Raw genomic sequence first — 19,562 nt, 5'->3', positions numbered from 1 at the left:
TGGTTTCATGGACTCTGCTAATTTGCTACACCACACCGGCCGGCCAGAAATGGAGGTTTTCCTGAATGCGTGAAAGCTCCAGCACGCATCACATGCACTGCGCTCCACACCCATCTCTGGCAGTCCGCATGCCTGGATTGACGGTGCTCATAATCACATCACTTCAACTTTTGATTTGTGATGGTATAGATACAAACATGGGCAAACGTATAAATTAACCGCATTGAAAACTGCATGGCGACAATATTTCTCAATTAACTAATGCCAAGACCTGTTTGGGGGAGTGGATGTACAAACCCGACACCTGGATTTAAATTCTCAAGGAGGCGAATTTAGGTTCCTATTTATTCTTGAGAAACAGGCTTTTCTGGTACTCACGCATTTATCATTGAGGACTAGACTCGGTGCGCAATCGAGATTAAAAATCCTAGTACTCATACTTAAAAGGCCGTATGCATCCTTAGTTGGTGTAGAGGCCGGGAAAGTGAAATTCTCCCTCAATTTTAAGACAACAAAAATGCACGGTTATTCGGTCATAGATGGTACCCCAGAGCCCCCGCGCCCCCCCTAGGGCGACTCGGGCGGAGCACAGAAACCTAGCAGCCGCCGCCGCGAACTCCCTCCTCCCCTTCCTCTGCCGCCACCGGGCTAAGCCTGGGGGCCGACGACGGTGGCGGGGGATCTCCTCTCTCTAGCGTCTCCGGGGTGGGGTGGACCCCAAGGCGTGTGATGGCGCGGCCGATCTGGGATCTGCGGCGCGACGAATGGCTGCGGCAGGCGGCGGGAGGCGGGCCCGTCCTCGGACGGCGCCGACTTGGCGCGGTGGGCGGCCTAGTCACGGGCGGCGGCCAGGGCTGCGGGCGCAGCGGCCGGCTTGGCTACGGTGGCCTGCATGCTGCCTTCAGATCGGCGACGGCGGCGTGGATGGCCTGGTGGTGTCGTCGGCGGCACCTTCGTTCAGATCTGTTCTGACCGGTATAGTCGTCGGTGGTGGTCATCTCTTCCATCAGAAGTGGTCGGCCTGAGGCTGGATGTTTGGATCTCAGGATCCGTCATCTAGTACCGGCTGCAAGTCGGGGAGATGTAGTTGCTGGTGAAAACCGAGCCGACGGCGGGTGATGGCGGCATTCCGTGTCGTTACCTTGATGAAGGCATCGTCATGTGACTACTATCGACCTACTCGTACTGCTCTGGGGGAAACCCTAGAATCTGGTCTTCTAGATGGACGATGACGGCATTGCGGTGTCGTTTCTCTCTTGGGAGCATCGTTTGTGAAGCAGCGCTGGAATATAGAATCAGGAGGTGGAGCGGCTTCGTCTTGCATGGAGTTTCGGTGGAAATGTCAAGTCATGCCTGGCCTACAGGTGCTACGCTTTGTCATGCCTGTTCGGCAGGTGCTATGCACGACAAATCTTCCAAAGGCTTCAAGCTGTGTCGGATGATGGTACTTGACGGCATGGTGCTAAGGTGCACTAGTAGAAAAAGGGCCTATTGTCCCGGTTCGTAAGGCCCATTTGTCCCGGTTTTTGAACCGGGACTAAAGGGTCGTTACTAAAGCCCTAGACCTTTAGTCCCTGTTCTTACATGAACCGGGACAATTGGGCCTCCACGTGGCCGCTGCGGCGAGCCCAGGCAGGAGGCCCTTTGGTCCCGGTTGGTGGCACCAACCGGGACCAATAGGCATCCACGCGTCAGCATTTCAGGGGCTGGGGTTTTTTTTAAAGGGGGGGGGGGGGGTTAGGGAGTTTTGGGGGGTTAATTTAGGTGTTTCATATATTGTGTTAGCTAGCTAATTTATAGAGAGAAGTGTCCTCTCTTATCTCCGTGCTTGGTCGCCGCTACGTACTATACGTATAGAGAGGACTAGACACGCTGCGCTAGTATGCAAATGAAGGAAACAGAAGATCGTCATGAACATATGCATACAGAGAGAAGTGATATCGACCACCTCTCCTTCTCTGAGAGATTGGTCGAACAACAAGTTCTCGTATATCTATCCGACGCTACTGGCTACATATATACAATATAATTATCTCTTACAATATAATCTCCTAATAATATATGAACTCAGCGTCCACATGGTATTCTCCGTCTTTATCGATCACATGGTCAAGAAAGAATGCCGCCAATTCCTCTTGAATTGCTCGCATACGATCTGGTGGTAGGAGTTCATCCCGCATCTGAAATATCTAATTTGAAGAAGAGGGTCAATACATATATATGAATAAATGAAACTCAACACAAATGATGGTAATAAAATAAAATTGTGAATATTATTGCTTACGCACTTCATATTGTTTGTCAGAGTAGCCCCGCTCACAGGTCGCGTTGCGGGTGCACTCACAAACATAGTATCCACAGTAATTATTCCCGGATTCCTGCCACAACCACTTTACAAGAAATAGAGGTCAATCAAACTTATAAGCAAGCATACTAAATGGTATTGATGAAACTAGCGGTTGAGTCACTAGGAGATGCGCGGAACTAGCTAGTAGTACTTACTTTCGGGTGTTTAAATTGCAGCTTCTTCGGCAGTCCCGGAGCTTTTGAGGTGAATTTTCTCCAAACCCTGCCAGATAAAGAAAACAATTACTTGATATCAGGAAATGAACAAAGTTGCCGACATGGTGCGATAATGATCGATTTAACTTACTTCTCGAGCATTTCAGTCAAGTCCGCATACTCCTTGGGATGTTTTCTTCTCGAGTCGAAGACGGTTACTAGTCCCTGCTCAAGCTTAATCACCAGGAGAATATAGTGGAACCTGCGCACGCAAGCATAACTCATCAATTACATTACTATAACCTCGAGTAATAAGGGAAACCGAATATGCAAAAGACAGTAACACTCACTTGAAGTTGTAAAGAAAGTAGAGAGGCTTACGGCAAAAACTGGATGCACTTCGTGTACAAAACGGACAATCTCATTCGAAGTATCAGGGTTTCATACGGAAACTCGTCTGTTACAAAGGGATTTCATTTTCTTGAACATATTTGAACTCCATAGTTTTTCTGTGTTCAAAATGCACCATTCAAAGCCACATCATCAATTTTCAACCCTTTTTGACATCATTTGTTATTTTTCATGCATTTACTTTTTTTGAGCTATAAGACCCTGAAATTGAGAAGCACTACAAATGAACTCTGAAAAGGTTGAAAGTTGGCATGGTGTCATCATTTCACCCACATAGCATGTGCAAGAAAGTAGAGAGGCTTACGGCAAAAACTGGATGCACTTCGTGTACAAAACGGACAATCTCATTCGAAGTATTAGGGTTTCACATGGAAACTCGTCTGTTACAAAGGGATTTCATTTTTTTGAACTTATTTGAACTCCATAGTTTTTCTATGTTCAAAATTCACCATTCAAAGACACATCATCAATTTTCAACCCTTTCTGACTTCATTTGTTATTTTTCATGCATTTACTGATTTTTGTTAGCTATAAGACCCTGAAATTGAAAAGCACTACAAATGAACTCTGAAAAGATTGAAAGTTGGCATGGTGTCATCATTTCACCCACATAGCATGTGCAAGAAAGTAGAGAGGCTTACGGCAAAAACTGGATGCACTTCGCGTACAAAACGGACAATCTCATTCGAAGTATCAGGGTTTCACACGAAAACTCGTCTGTTACAAAGCGATTTCATTTTCTTGAACTTATTTGAACTCCATAGTTTTTCTGTGTTCAAAATGCACCATTCAAAGCCACATCATCAATTTTCAACCCTTTCTGACTTTATTTCTTATTTTTCATGCATTTACTGATTTTTTTTGAGCTATAAGACCCTGAAATTGAGAAGCACTACAAATGAACTCTGAAAAGGTTAAAAGTTGGAATGGTGTCATCATTTCACCCACATAGCATGTGCAAGAAAGTAGAGAGGCTTACGGCAAAAACTAGATGCACTTCATGTACAAAACGGACAATCTTATTCGAAGTATCAGGGTTTCACACGGAAACTCGTCTGTTACAAAGGGATTTCATTTTCTTGAACTTATTTGAACTCCATAGTTTTTCTGTGTTCAAAATGCACCATTCAAAGACACATCATCAATTTTCAACCCTTTCTGACTTCATTTGTTATTTTTCATGCATTTACTGATTTTTTAGCTATAAGACCCTGATATTGAAAAGCACTACAAATGAACTCTGAAAAGGTTGAAAGTTGGCATGGTGTCATCATTTCACCCACATAGCATGTGCAAGAAAGTAGAGAGGCTTACGGCAAAAACTGGATGCACTTCGCGTACAAAACGGACAATCTCATTCGAAGTATCAGGGTTTAACACGAAAACTCGTCTGTTACAAAGCGATTTCATTTTCTTGAACTTATTTGAACTCCATAGTTTTTCTGTGTTCAAAATGCACCGTTCAAAGCCACATCATCAATTTTCAACCCTTTCTGACTTCATTTGTTATTTTTTATGCATTTACTGGTTTTTTTGAGCTATAAGACCCTGAAATTGAGAAGCACTACAAATGAACTCTGAAAAGGTTGAAAGTTGGAATGGTGTCATCATTTCACCCACATAGCATGTGCAAGAAAGTAGAGAGGCTTACGGCAAAAACTGGATGCACTTCGTGTACAAAACGGACAATCTTATTCGAAGTATCAGGGTTTCACACGGAAACTCGTCTGTTACAAGGGGATTTCATTTTCTTGAACTTATTTGAAGTCCATAGTTTTCTGTGTTCAAAATGCATCATTCAAAGCCACATCATCAATTTTCAACCCTTTCTGACTTCATTTGTTTTTTTATGCATTTACTGATTTTTTTAGCTATAAGACCCTGAAATTGAAAAGCACTACAAATGAACATGGATAGATAAGTGACCAAATTAATAGTAGTTCATCATCACATTAAAACCAAAGTACATACATAGTTCAAATTGAACAACATATAGCTCTCCAGAGCATCTAGTTAAACCATACATTGAAACTATGTAAAACCTTTAAATGCAACAACAAATGCGATCATAATCACAACTAAGGTAACAATTGATCCAACAACATAATGATACCAAGCCTCGGTATGAATGGCATATTTTCTAATCTTTCTAATCTTCAACCGCATTGCATCCATCTTGATCTTATGATCATCGACGACATCCGCAACATGCAACTCCAATATCATCTTCTCCTCCTCAATTTTTTTTATTTTTTCCTTCAAGTAATTGTTTTCTTCTTCAACTAAATTTATCCTCTCGACAATAGGGTCGGCTGGAATTTCCGGTTCAACCACCTCCTACATAAATAAAATCTATGTCACGTTGGTCGGCATAATTGTCATAAACAATAAATGAACCAAATAGTTATAAAAAGATAATATATACCACATCCGAATCATAGACAGGACGAGGGCCGACGGGGGTGGATACCAAAACCATCACACTATATAATAACAAGGAATAATAAAAGTAAGAAAATTAGACAAGTATCTATCTGAAGTAAGAATTTTTTTCTTTCAGAAAGAAGATAAGAACAATAGGCTCACCACGGTGGTGCCGGCGACGAGATCGGCGCGGGCGATCGACGGCGGTGAAGACGGGGACGGGACGTGACGGACCGCTAAACCTAGAAAAATCTCGGGGAAAATGGAGCTCGGAGGTCGAGTTTCAAGAGAAGAAATATTAACTAGTGTGGCTCGGACATTTCATCGAACACCTCATGTGCATAGGAGGTGAGCTAGAGCACCCAAATGCCCTCCCCTCACCGGCCAGCAAAAAACAGAGCAGTGTGGAGAGTGCTCTGCTCGCTGGCGATGGAGCTATATATAGGCAATTCATTTGTCCCGGTTCGTGCCATGAACCGGGACCAATGGTTGCGGGCCAGAAGCGAGGCCCATTGGTCCCGGTTCGTGCCTAGAACCGGGATAAATGGGTCCAGACGAACCGGAACCAAAGCCCACGAGGCCCCGGCCGGCCACCTGGGCTCACGAACCGGGACGAATGCACCCATTGGTCCCGGTTCATGTAAGAACCGGGACTAATGGGCTGGCCAGGCCCGAACGAAAGCCCCTTTTTCTACTAGTGGTGTACCGCTGGCGACCGTGACGTGCTCAGCAGTTCGCGCGCAGGGAGGTGGTGCCGTTTGGCGCTGTGGTGGCGTCGACGGTAGCTAGACCGGGCATGGTTGATGCGTCAGTACAGCTCTGAAGATGGAGTGGTGGCAGTTGGCGGCGGCAGCCTCTGAGAGCGCGCCGGACCAGTGTGTGCCCCATACCCGGCAAATGGCTTGTTTGGGGCCTCAGGTCTTAGATGTTAGGTTTGGCTGCGAGGTCTGTTTGGTGTTAGGCCCAGACTATCAGCATCCCTGCATCAACTGGATAGGGAGTAGCGACAGTTGTTGCCTAGACGGTGGCTTCAGACTTACTGTTGTATTTCTTTGTAATTAAGGTCTTTGTGAATAATTAATAAAGTAGCTGCATGCATCGCCGTGATGCAGAGGCCGGGGGTCCTCCTCCTTTTCTAAAAAGAACTAATGCCAAGACAAACCCATGGGCTCTTAGTAGTAATTTCCTTTTTCTTGATATATAGAATAAAAGAACTACTCAACACATTAATCGTACGTGCTAAATGGAAGTTAGACTATACTTGTTCAAGAGTAGACCTGAAGGGTCTCTGGCACAGGTGCATGATAACGGTGCTCTATAGCTGCTTGCCGACAAAGGTGCATATTGGTCTCGGGCAATGGACCTTAACCCTTACATCATCGATGGTGTCCGAGCTCCTAACACCATCAAGGGAGAGGTTTTTCCCATCCAGTGTCTTGATGAAGATGCACATCAATGCATCTCCTCTCTTATTATACCGGCGGAGGACCGGGATGAGTGAATGAGCGTCAATGTTTTACTATGTCCATCATCCTTTAAAAAACATTCATTATAACATATATCTGTGCTGAAAAGTTGCGCGCTCTACGTTCATGTCCCGTGCACCGCACACATGTGCATTATCTTGGAGTGCAACATGACCTGAAACTACAATTTCTTGGATAAGAAATAAATCAAACTTGAAACTAGTAGTATGTTGCACCGTGCATGCATGCATGTGAGTTCAGGCCCCACATGCAAGATGCGATAGACCATTATTGACCATGCATCGCATTCAAACTACTCGTTTCAATTTTGTCCTCGTCACCGATGCATGATAACGTACAGGCTAGCAATTAAAGAGAGTTCCTCACACTGCCGTTCGTTCACATCAACAGCAATGTCTCTTATGGACAGGCTGTCAAAATTGGTAAACTTATGGACTGGCTGTCAAAATTGCTAAGCTTTACACCTTTTGTTTTTCAAAACGAAGGCAAAGGTTGCCTCATCTATAATTAAGTAGAAGAGAATTGCCCAGTTAATTACGGGAAACCGGGCAAAAACCGGAACAACAAGGGCCAAGCCCACTCTCATAGACTAAACAACACAGGGCAAAGCCCATCCTTATCAACGACAAGTCGACCTGCGGTCAGACAACGCAGCTCCTACTCTGACGGAGAACTCAGAAAAACAAAATCAGGCACGGCTAGCGCCATGAAAAATCGCCGAACGAGCCACCTGCAGCCAGTCATCGTACACCACAGGGGCCCGCCGCCGCAGCTTCGACTCCACAGCAACAAGCAAACCGAGGCAAAACCGTGGACACGTCGGAGAAGAGCCGACTAACACAACCATTACCGCGTTGCCGACGTCGCTCCCACCATCATCATTGCCTCAGGAGTCTGGTAGCCACATTTCCAAAGCCGCCACTCAACAGAAAGAAGCGTCCGCGTCCGCGTCGCTCCCAGGGGCGGCTCGGGCGAACCCTAGCGCCGCTGCCGCCGCCACCCCCCACCTCCCTCCCCTCCCTTCGCCGCCGCTGGGCAACACCGCCGGGCAAAGCCCGGGCGGCGGGCCTTCTTCTCTCGCGCTGTGAGGGCACCGGCCGGTTTTGCGCGTTGGCCCTGGACGGCGTGCTCTGCCGGCGGTGTGCGGGCGCCAGGGCGGCGGCCCAGCGGCTGCGGTGGCTGCACGGGCAGCGCGGCGGCCGGGGCTGGAGGTATCGCGTCTTGCATCCAGGCGGCGCTCGAGACGGGATCCCGCGAGGTGCGGTCTTTCGGCTGCGGGCGACGTCCACTCCGGATCTGCAGCGGTGCTGGTCGGCGTCCCTGTGCTCCCGAGGTTGGGTGCTGGTGGCGTGTGCATGGTCGCTAGGCTTGGCTGGGCGCGGCTGGATCTGGCACCTGCGGGGACCTCTCGCGCGACTCTGCTCGTCGGCTCTGCGTGGTGCTGCTGCGACGGCGGGCGGCGGTGGTCTGGCGCTTCTGGTTCTGGTGTGAAGGTGGGTGTGGCCAGGGTGGTGATGCACGTGAGCTTGGTGGTCGACGCCGGAGGTAGCTTGGCGCAGCGGGAAGGTGAAGCCGGTGGACGTCGACCATGGAGATTGTGTGCTGCGCAGCGCTTCGGATCTGCTCGGATTCGGAGGTGTGGAGGAGCTCCGAACGAAAGTCTAGCACTGACCTTGGGTCGGTGCCGGCAACAGCGGCGCCATGGCCATGGTGTCGTTCCCCTTCTTGAAGGTGTTGCCATGGAGCTCCATTACACGACTCCCCGGGAGAAATTCCTAGCTTCGGATGGTCGAAGCGGGCGATGACGGCGGCTACATTGTTTCCTTCTTTGAGGCATCGCCTTGGAGAGTCAGCATGTTGTAGTTTGCATTGATCTCTTCGTCGTCGGGGACAGTGGACGTCGGGGCGGCGGCACCGGATGGTTTCTAATTGTGCGTCGAGATGGCGATCTGAGGAACAATGTGAGTGGCAGCTCTATGAGGTGGGGCTCTATCTCAACATTGGTTGGGTGGCATCCTTGTCCCGCTTGGGCGTTAGGGGTGTCGGCTCGGTCGATGTGTTCCAGAGGGGGCGGTCTGACTTTATGTCGGGGTGGCGGCCCCGGATGTGGTGCGACGTTCGTGGTCTGCGAGCGGTTGCGCTGAGCAGCGTGGGCTGCAGGCAACTGGGTTGTGCGGCGTTGCTGCTCGAGGCGAGCGGTGGTATGTCGGGGCGGCGGTGCCGGTTGATTGCGCTGGGCGCGACGAAGCGGTGGATGTCGGGGCGGCGGCCCCGAGAGAATCAAGCTTTACACTAGGTGTCCTCTTAAAATGACCGTCTGTCAAAATTGCTAAACTTCATCACAATGACAAAATGGCTAAACTTACGGATTGCCAAAAAGCTACAGACCTACGTGTCATCCTCCCATTAGTCCCAGACAAAACTTTTGCTGTGTTGGTCCCTGTGATTTCGAACCAGCTGATGCCAGATCAATCCTTAAATATATTTGTAGCGTTGCTCCTGCAATGCAATGCAATGCACTGATATATGCAAGGCCATCATATCAAAGCAAAGGACAGTAGGTGGTTTTTCATGGACTCTGCTACACCACCAAGCTAGCCCACCGGCCAGAAATGGAGGTTTCCCTGAACTCGTGAAAGCTCTAGCTATCGCTCCAGTCCCTGCTATCTGCCAGTCCCCCCCCCCCCCCCCCCCCCCCCCCTTCATACAGACTGCTCGAATCCGATACACACTCCACACACACCCACACACAGAGGCCACACCCGCAGCTACTTCCTCTTTCTGGTGCGGCGCTGGCGATGGAGGCTAGTGGAGGAGCTCCTGCCGTTGCTGCTGTCGGTGCTGCAGGTGGAGATGCTGACAGGGCGGCGATGTGGTTCATTCGGGCGGTGGCGAGGGCGCACGTCGTGCTCGGCTTGGCGGCCGCCGCCTTCGGCCTGTTCGTCGCCACCCTCCACCCCGAGCGGACGCACCATGGCGGCGAGCGCGGCCACCGAGGCGGACGCGGTGATGATGCGCACGGGCGGGCTGATGCTGCTGCTCTCCTCCGGCGCCCAGGCAGCGGCGGCCACGGTGGCCGCCTTCGCGCCGGACGCCTGCAGCTGGAGGCGGCTGCACTTCAAAGTCGCCTGGGCGTTGGCGGCCTTCGCGCACGCCGTCAGCGTGCTCACCTACAGCCACCTCGAGGGCGCCTTCGACTCTGCGGCCGCCGTCGCAGTCGGCAGCTGCCCCAGCCTCCTGCACGACCACAGGGCCAACTTCGTCGTCCAACACATCCTGCGTCTTCTTCTTTGCAGGGGTCGGCGCACTCGGGCTCGCGGCTAGTGATAGCCCCCCCTTGATCCGTTAGTGGTCACCGTGCCGCTCTGCATCTTCTTCCAGTACTCTATCTACAACTCTAGCTAATAATTGATCAGTGTGGCACTAATTATGGTCAATTAGTGTACATGCTGCAGTGATGGTATGTATATCAGTAATGCTAGATCGATGCATGCATGACGCGTATCGACGTATGGTGCGAGAATAGATCGATGTCTGCACTCTTTTATATATAAATGATACGTTTCAGAGTCTGAAATCTGTGCTAAAACTGCTAGCTGCTGTCATGTGTTTGTGGCTCCTTTTCTTCTTCTTATTTAGTTTTCATTCAAGATATGCCATGATTGGATTGAAAAATGTGGCGGTGTCTGTTTCTTCAAGCCTTTTCTTATCTTCTTAACCATGGAGTTACCATGCAAACTCGTCAGTTTCTTCTTGCAATCCCAGACCCTACCAATATAAAGAGGTCCAAAAAACAAGGAAGTACATTATCGTAGAAAAACTATTGACTACTCAAATAGTTTTATTCTTCTGATTTTTTATCTGCAGTACCAAAAAAAAAATTCTCTTCACTTGGAATTTGTTTCTTCATATTTTGTTACCAGAGATATTGACAAGACTCCCAACTCTGTTTTCCAGTCCCAATTCGAGCTTGATGTGACCTTCATGCGGTTCACAAGATCTGTGTGACAATATCTTATATAGGAAAACATGAATAAACACAAAAAGGGTATCTGAAAAAGAAACAATGGAGTCTATGTTTGGTGAAACTGCATTCAGACTGTATTTTGCAATCCAACTGATGCCAAGACAGACCCGACCCTTAAGACTTGTTTGGTTGCAAAGGGTTTGAAGGGAATTTTAGAGGATTGGGGAGGATTAAATCTGCTATAAGTCAAAATCAACATCAATTGCATCCATACCTCTCCAATCCTCTCCAAAAGAATGTTTAACCGAACATGACAATAATAGAAGTTCTTCATATTTAGATAGATAAAAGGAGTACTCATCACATTAACATACTACTAAATAATAGTACCCAGTTTTCCTAATAACTCACCACACCACTGCTGGAAATGAACAATACTCGAGCAACATATAGTAACGCACTAGAATGGTAGTTTTACGGCACACCAATACTGGAAGTTCGACTGCAGCAGAATAGAACTCATTGTACGATGGCAGGCCATGTATCGCAACAACCCAGACGGTAGATCAAATAAATGGTAGATCCCCATTGAACATTGCAGTCAGCGAGGGTGCTGCTGCCCTCCAGCTACCTGTGAGCATACACGAAGCGCTGCAGTTTCGGGTATGGGGCGTGCTTCATCTCGTAGATCTTCACCTTGACACTGTCGACTGTATCCAAGCTCCCAACCTTGAGGCTGATGCTCTTTCCTTGTAGAGTCTTCACAAAGATCTGCATCATGTCTCCTCTCGAAATACACGGGAGGAGGACGAGGAGAAGGGTGGACTCATTGCCAATGTTGTGGTCAGCCATGGTGCGGTTCCCATCGTCCAGCCGCTTGTTGGCAAAGACAAGGCACTGCTGAGCCTTCGGGAAGCCCTCAAGCTCCTGGATCTTGGCTCTTAAGTCATTGACAGTGTCTAGCCTGTTGACCTCGATAGTGATGGTCCTGACCGCCACCGTCTCGGTCACGAAGATCTTCATTTTCTCCTGATGGTCAAGGGTGGATTCATGCTGAATGTTGTAATCGGCCAGTGTAAGGTTGTCATCTAGCTGCACCCCATTGAAGACGAGGGTGACCTGTTCCTGGATCTTTGCCTTGACAGCATGCACGGTATCTGATGGGTGGACCCTCAGGCGGGTCGTCCTGCCGGCCGGGCTCTTGACCAAGACGTACATTCTGAATGAGCAAAGCAAATAGCACGAATTAAGTTTTATACAGTGTTATTTAACATCAATGATTACAAAAAGTTGGAAGAAACAACAGAATTCTACTGCGTATTGTTTCTACAGACCAAGGTGTCATACTAAGCCTAGCATTCTTGAAGAGTCATTAAAATACGGTACATGGTTCACTCAGTTCTGTACACTGAAGAGATGAATTGATTATGTACTTCCCAATTAACTGACCAGCACTTCCACTCATATGGAACCAGCGAATCCCAAATCAGCTAACAAGACACTGACTTTACAGATACAGTCAATCAATCTTAAACAAAAAAAGACTATCCAGCCTCAATTCCCCCCGACAGCTAAAGTTAATAGCGGATCAATGCTTTCACCCAGCTAGATAACCCCCAGCTCTGTGTCCCCTATGTCGCCGCCACCCACCCACTATAATTAAATGGTAGAAATCTACTGCGTAAATACTTGTCTTGTTTACAGTTAACAATGTGTCGCACTAAGCCTAGCATGCAAAGTATAGTTTTGAGTATAATGCAGGCTTCACTCAGCTCTGTATATTACATTGAAGAGATAAAGTGAATGTCCACTTCGCAGTTAACTGGCTAGTAACACTAATAACACTTTCTAATGGAAGACATGTGAATGCCAAGTCAGCCAAGAGGACTAACTCAAGAGAAGATATCAGAGTATTCATGCGGGTACCCAGACTGGCTATATTTTGACGACATGTGAATTTGACAAAAAATGCAAATCCATCCTAATAAATATCCCAAAAACTAAATATGCATGCAGCCTTAATTTCCATCCCGCAAGAAGTCATATTTACAGCAGATGCTTAATTTCGTCCCGCTTTTATTTACACCAAAAAAGATGTCAAACACTTCAAACTGGCCACAGAAGTTGGATGAGAAATCTTGTTATTCCGTTATGTATGTGAAAAATAATCTAACTAACAAGAATTTCCTATCTAATTGGAGGATATATATACTCCATCGACCATACGCTCTGTAGATGTATTCTTATCTTTGGCAAGTAAGATGACGAACATTTATTCCATGCTGCATCTATCCAATACAATATCCTAAGATCATATATAGATAATATAGTACACCCTACCTGTACACTGGCTAACAATTCACTCTAGCTAGAGATCGCCGAATATGAACAAAACTAATAGCAGAGGTAGGCAAGAGGAAAAAACTGCCCCGTACTTATGTTCCTTCCGAAGATGAGTCAACAAAGATTCTTGCTGGTAGGAGAGATCGATCAGAAGTAGAAGAAGAGTTAGGGTTGGCGGCCACAGGATAGATGGACTCCATCTTATTCATAGGGCCTCGATCGAAACGTGTCCAAGCCGGTCTTCCACTTCCAAGGCACATTATTAATGGGGAGCAATGGGGATGGTTTTACTGAGGGTGACTAGTTAAAGGGTGCCCCCGCAGCGACACTTTTCGGGGGTGTGAGGCTTACGGTGGGCTCACTCGTGCCGTCTCATCAGGGGGAATTAGATCTTAACTCAAACTTTACTTTCCCATTTGAGAGCCCCACAAAGGAAAGGCACCTTGACATGCTTTAGCGAATTTTCTGATTTTTTCTGCAGTTCTTTTTTTTTGGCAGTCGGTTTTTTCTTCAGGTCTCACGAGGTCATGAAAATACAGTACATGGTTCACTAAGTTCTGTACACTGAAGAGATAAGGTGAATATGCACTTCTCAATTAATATCATCTACTGGTACAGAACTTACAACAGGCCAATATGAAATCAGACAACCAGGCACTGACGCTACAGATGCAGCCAATCGATCTTAATAACAACAAAAAGAATATGCAGACTCAGTACCCCCTCAATCTAAAGTTGACAGCAGATCGATGCTTTTGTCCAGCTAGCTTTTTTATTTACAGAAAAAGCTCAACGACTAGCTTCCAACAGGTCGGTTGCCCATCCTCAACCCCTCTCTCGCCCGCAAGCAAAATGGTGAAGAACAGTAACATTTGTGGTTACATCATATGGGATAAGCAAATGTTTCCACTTGGATCTAGTCCTACCTTACAATGAGAGTGAGGTCTAGCTATAAGATCCCCGGACATGAACTATCGGGGACGCAGAGAAACAGCTCCGTACCTTGAAGGAAGCTTCTTGCTAGGCTCGAGCAGTGGGCGTTCGCTGCCGCCGGAAGAAGGATCGGAATTCGGAAATGAAAGGAGGGTTAGGGTTGGGGATTCGCCGGCATTTTATAGCTAGGGTCCGGCACGAGCAGAGCAGGCCGCTCCCGAGGCCCAGAGCGACGGGCTCGCGAAATCCTCCGCGCCGGCAATGTGGGCCGACCCCCTCGCAGAGATTGCCTACTGTTACGATTGGCTCAATCATCGTCAATGAAGATTAGGCAGCTGATCATCTGCTCCTGTCTGCAATTGTAATCTACGCGAGAGATTCAGGGCGCGCGACAAACCAGAGGGGTTCCGAGCCCCCGGCGCGCGACGTGTCCATCAGCAACGCTCCCGGTGAAGGCGGCGAAGAACGGCGAGCTCCCCGCCATCTCCTCAGGCGGCGCGGCGGCTTGACGACGATCAGTTGTCATTACGATAACCCTAGGCCGTCTACCGTTTATCGTATCGGGGAAAACAGGCAGGCCGAAAGCGGGTGGCCCAAAGCCACGTTAGCCTGCTTATTATTACTCGCCCCAACAAGGCAGTGGGCCGAAAATACAGTAGTACTTTGTGTAAAAAAAAGAAAGCCTAGTACAGTAGTACTTTCTTTCAGGAGAAACTAATCAATAACACCTCAAAAAAAAAACTAATCAATAGAAAATTGCTCCAAAACAACTAATCAATGAAAATCACCCGCAAAAAAAACTAATCAATGAAAATGGTGACATGTTCCATGTGTTTGCTCTTCACCAGATACCTATTCAGAGTTTAGGAAAAATAATCATGGCATTGGAAAAGTATATGAATCACGACTACGATAGAATCATTCTTTAATGACCTGTCAGACTGTCACCACCGACGGGCACTCGAAACCCATCACTAGTACAAGTTCCCCTTGATGGGCGGGCGCCAGCCCACGAGCCTCCAGTGTGGGTTACTTGAATAGATGACCTTATTTCGATAAATAAAATGTCCTATCAATAGCGGTGGCATGTTACAGGTGATGCCGGTCGTGCCAATGAGGAAGTGATAGTGATGCACGTCCATCGTATGCAATTCACCACTCACAGTTCTGTCTATATGTTATAGGTTTGTGTGTAGAAAAAATGGTCCCAATAGAAGCACACCACCAACAAGAAACCCTAGAACTTGCCTGTCCCATATCCTCGTATCTTCGCCTCCTCACCCTCCTCTACCCACCCGGCATCAATCTCATCTCCTTACCATGCGTCTTTGTCAACCGAGTTTAACCTTCAGATATGCTTTTGTTTTTCTCATTGGTCTAAATAACTGCGTATTTTCCCCGCAAAAAATAACTTCTTATTTTTCCTATTGTTTTATAATTATTGATAAATACTGTTTAAACCTCCATTCATGCAATTGACTTGTGCTAACGCTGTAAGACAAATAAATTAAGTAATGTGCAAGTGAAAATAATCTCTTAGTAAATAAATTTTGAATACATCAAAACCCGTGTGTTAAAACCTAGGGAGTCAGTGAACAATAAAAGATGAAGTCTCTGCCTAAAATTCCCTATGCCGAAATGAAGTCGGGTACAATTCCAACAACCGTAGATTATCATCTCCATCGCATGTGGTCTTTTTCTTTCCTGACTACTGAAAAAATATTCTTAATCTCATGGAAAATTAATTTTAATCACATAACACATGTCAGGAAATATATATTGTTACTTTCGAAAACATTTTACTGATTTTTTGGTTAACACAAATTACATTTTTCACAATCTTAGGTTGTCTTCTAACTGCATCGAAGCAGTAATAATTATTCAGAAGACTCAGCTACAAATTTTGAATTCCTAAGGTCGCCAGTGGGTATAGCCATAGCTTCATGCACATATTTCGCCTTTCAGACATAGCAGCTGCTAAAGTTTTTGGTGGTTCGCTACTTTGCTCCCTGGCTTGCATGCACACTGACGATGCACATAGATTTGGCATATACATGCGTTAACTCAGGTGCCCCCTCTACTCCCGATACTAAATTCGATAGGTCACACGGACTCATAAAGGAATTTTCAATCTGCATATAATTAATTTGATTTGAGTAGGTGAACTCCCTAATAAATCATACAGGAATGGAACTATAACTTTAACCAAAAGCCGGCATTCTTTTATGAACTACCTAAAGGAACTCTATTTATACTGCATTTATCATCATCACACAGAGGCAAATGCCTCGTCTATCTATACAGAGCACTTGGCCACTTGAGCACGTGAGCAAAGGTAATGTCGTTCACTATGGGTACTACGTAGTTTGTCTGCTGCTTCCAAAGGCTGCAAGAGGTGACGCATTCATACAAATGATAAGTAGTTTTGCTGATAACACCACATCACTAGTTCACTACTACTGTAGAAGGGAACCAGAAAGACCTGACATACTGAATGATACTTGTACATACTGATAAATCACCACTAATGGAATATGGAAGGAGAGAAACAAGACTAGAGTGCAGCAAAATAAAACTGGTCGTTCCAGAATAGCCATGCATCTCGATCAACAACCACAAAGGCAGAGCAGATGATGAAGGGTATCCTCCTTCTGAATCTTGTACTCCGCCAGGGTGCGCTTGTCGTCCAGCTCCTTGCCGGCGAAGATGAGGCGTGTTTGTATCGGAGGAATACCTTCCTTCTGGTACATCTTCACCTTGACACTCTCGACAGTGTCTGAGCTCTCAACCTCGAAAGTGAGGGTCTTCCCTATCAACATCTTCACGAAGATGATCATCCCACCTCTGGGGCGTGGGTGGAGGACGAGAAGGATCGTGGAATCCTTGTGTATATTGTGCTCGGCCAACGTGCGCTCGTCGTCCTCGAGCTGCTTGCCTTTGAAGATGAGGCACTGCAGGTTTGTGGGGAAGCCCTCCATGTAGTGGATCTTTGTCTTGACGGTGCCTACGGTGTCGAGGCTGTCGACCTCGAGAGGGATGGTCCTACCCGTTTGTGTCTCCCTCACAAAGATCTGCATCTTCTCCTGGAGGTCTATCATGGACTCGTGCTTGATGTCATAATCGGCCAGCGTGAGGTTGTCCTGTAGCTGCTCCCCGTTGAAGACGAGGCGGTACTGCTCTTGGATCTTTGCCTTGACGCTATACAAGGTGTCCGATGCGTGGACCTTGAGGCATATTGTCCTGCCTGTCGGGTTCTTAACGTAGATGTGCATTTTTCTGAAACAAAGCAAACCAAACATACATCACCAATTTTTAGACACTTTATTAAGGTAGACAACAGAAGAACAATGCACAAAAACATCAAAAATTCAAATGAGCCCATTATACTTTTTTTTTAGAACGGAGGCGCTTGCCCGGCCTTAACTGAGGCCCTTACAAATCCACAAGTTCAAGAAGATGCAAAGAGGTCTGAAAAAAGAAAAACGAGGATACATGCCAAAAGGCACATGAGACGGCACAGCGCCAAACAACGAACCACACACTGGCTAAGGTAGCTATCATGGTAGCTTAGGGCGGCTCCCAGCCGGTGACCTCCCTATGTCGCGTGTCGCGGCTCAACGCACCTTGCTCGCACCCTTGACACGAGATGAGCCCATTATACATCTAACTAAATGGTACTCCTACAAATCTACTGCATAAGTACGTACCTTGTTTACACTTAGCAGGTGTCGTGCTAAGCTTAGCATGCAAAGTTAAGTCTTGGTGAATATAAACTTCTCAATTACAACTGACTATAATAATACTTTGTGCTGGACAGCATGTGAATGCCAAATAAGCAAAGAGGACTAACTTTAGAGCAGACAACAGAGTATTCATGCGGGCATCCAGAATTTGACAATATATATAGGCATATCCATCCTAATAAATATCCCAAAAACGACATATGAGTTTCCGCCCCCAGCAACAAATATCTGCAGCAGATGCTTAATTTCACCCCTCTATTATTTAGATCAAAAAAGACGTCAACACTTCCAACTGGCTGCAGAAGTTGGATAATAAATCTTAATAATCTAACTAACAAGAATTTCGTATCTAATTGGTGGATATATACCCATCGATCGTAGGTTGTCTAGTTGAATTCTTATCTCCAACAAGGAAAACGTACGATGAACAATCATTCCATGCCGCATCTAACCAATAAATCCTAATAAAGATCTAGCAGATCGTATGAGATGAGCGGAAAAAATCCATCCCGCCTCACACTAACTGACACTACGCAATGGCTAGAGCCCAGAAATCAGCGCGTATGTGTGAGACTAGTACTAGTAGTTACGTACCTTTGCTAGGATGAGTCAACGAAGAAGAAACGGAGATCGATCGGAGAAGTAGAAGACGAGTTAGGGTTGGCCACGCCGCCTCGGGCGAGATAAGATGGACCCCATCTTATTTATAGGCCCTTCCAGTTCCGAGGCCCATTTGATGGTGAGCGACGGGACGCACACTAACTGGGCTGACGACCCGTCTCTAGGTTCCCACCGATTGACTGGGCTGGTTTTTCTTTTTTTGAGAACACCGTACAGACAGGCGCTCATGTATATGTGCATACATTCATCCCTATGAATACACACATGTAGATCCTACCCTTATGAGCACCTCTGAGAGACTGAGACGGCATATCATCTTGCGATTGAAGAAGTCACTAAAGACGCCTCGTAGTCGACGGGAACGTCTGAACGCGCATCGCCGGAAGTCCTGAATAAGTTCAGAAATAATGCGGGCACCAGGACTTGAACCCTGATGGGCCAGGGGTACCACTGTCCTCCTAACCATCCAACATTTTTCCACACAGGTTTGTATGTTTTTTTTCTTTTTGTTTGTTTTTTATCTTTCTATTTGTTTTATTCATTTTGTGTCAGTTTTTTTTAAAATATATTTCATTTTAAATCACACACATTTTTTAAATTTGTGAAACTTAATTCAAATCCACAAACCTTTTAAAATTTATGATTTTCTCGTAGTTCAGGAACTTTCCTCAAATTTTGTATTCTTAAAATAATTCATGAACTTTTTGCAAAAATGTTGTTAACATTTCTCCAATTCATGAACTTTTTAATTTAAATCTGTGACTTCTTTATTTGTACTTTTTGTGAAATTCTTGAACTTTAAAATTAATTTTTTGAAATTTTTAAAAATCATGTTTTTTAGAAAAATATTGTTTAACCTTTTATCTAATTCGTGAACTTTTCTTTAAAAATATTGTGAACATTTTCAAATTCCTGAACAATTTTTGTATTAGCGTTTTTATGATTGAAAAGCCAAAAGTCATAGGTCAAGGGTTAAACATCAATTGACAACCGACGCAGCAACGATCGATCGAGTGAGACGGCCTGTGGAGTGACTGAGCGAACCGAACGATCGAGCTTGATCGGCCAGGTCAATTGACCATCTGGACGTCTCGTGTCTTTGTCGCTAGGGCTATATCTCGACTACTGCGA

At 46.3% G+C, this 19,562-nt stretch overlaps 1 pseudogene; it reads right to left on the bottom strand.

Annotated features, from left to right (window-relative positions):
• Positions 1–11,131: 11,131 nt before the first annotated feature.
• On the bottom strand, positions 11,132–18,543 carry LOC123080821 (polyubiquitin-like; annotated as a pseudogene).
• Positions 18,544–19,562: the final 1,019 nt, after the last annotated feature.

The sequence above is a fragment of the Triticum aestivum genome, chromosome 3D, assembly GCF_018294505.1.
Source record: "Triticum aestivum cultivar Chinese Spring chromosome 3D, IWGSC CS RefSeq v2.1, whole genome shotgun sequence".
Classification (NCBI taxonomy): Eukaryota; Viridiplantae; Streptophyta; class Magnoliopsida; order Poales; family Poaceae; genus Triticum; species Triticum aestivum.
The sequence above is the reverse complement of the archived record's forward strand: the minus strand, read 5'-3'. Positions and strand labels throughout refer to the sequence as shown.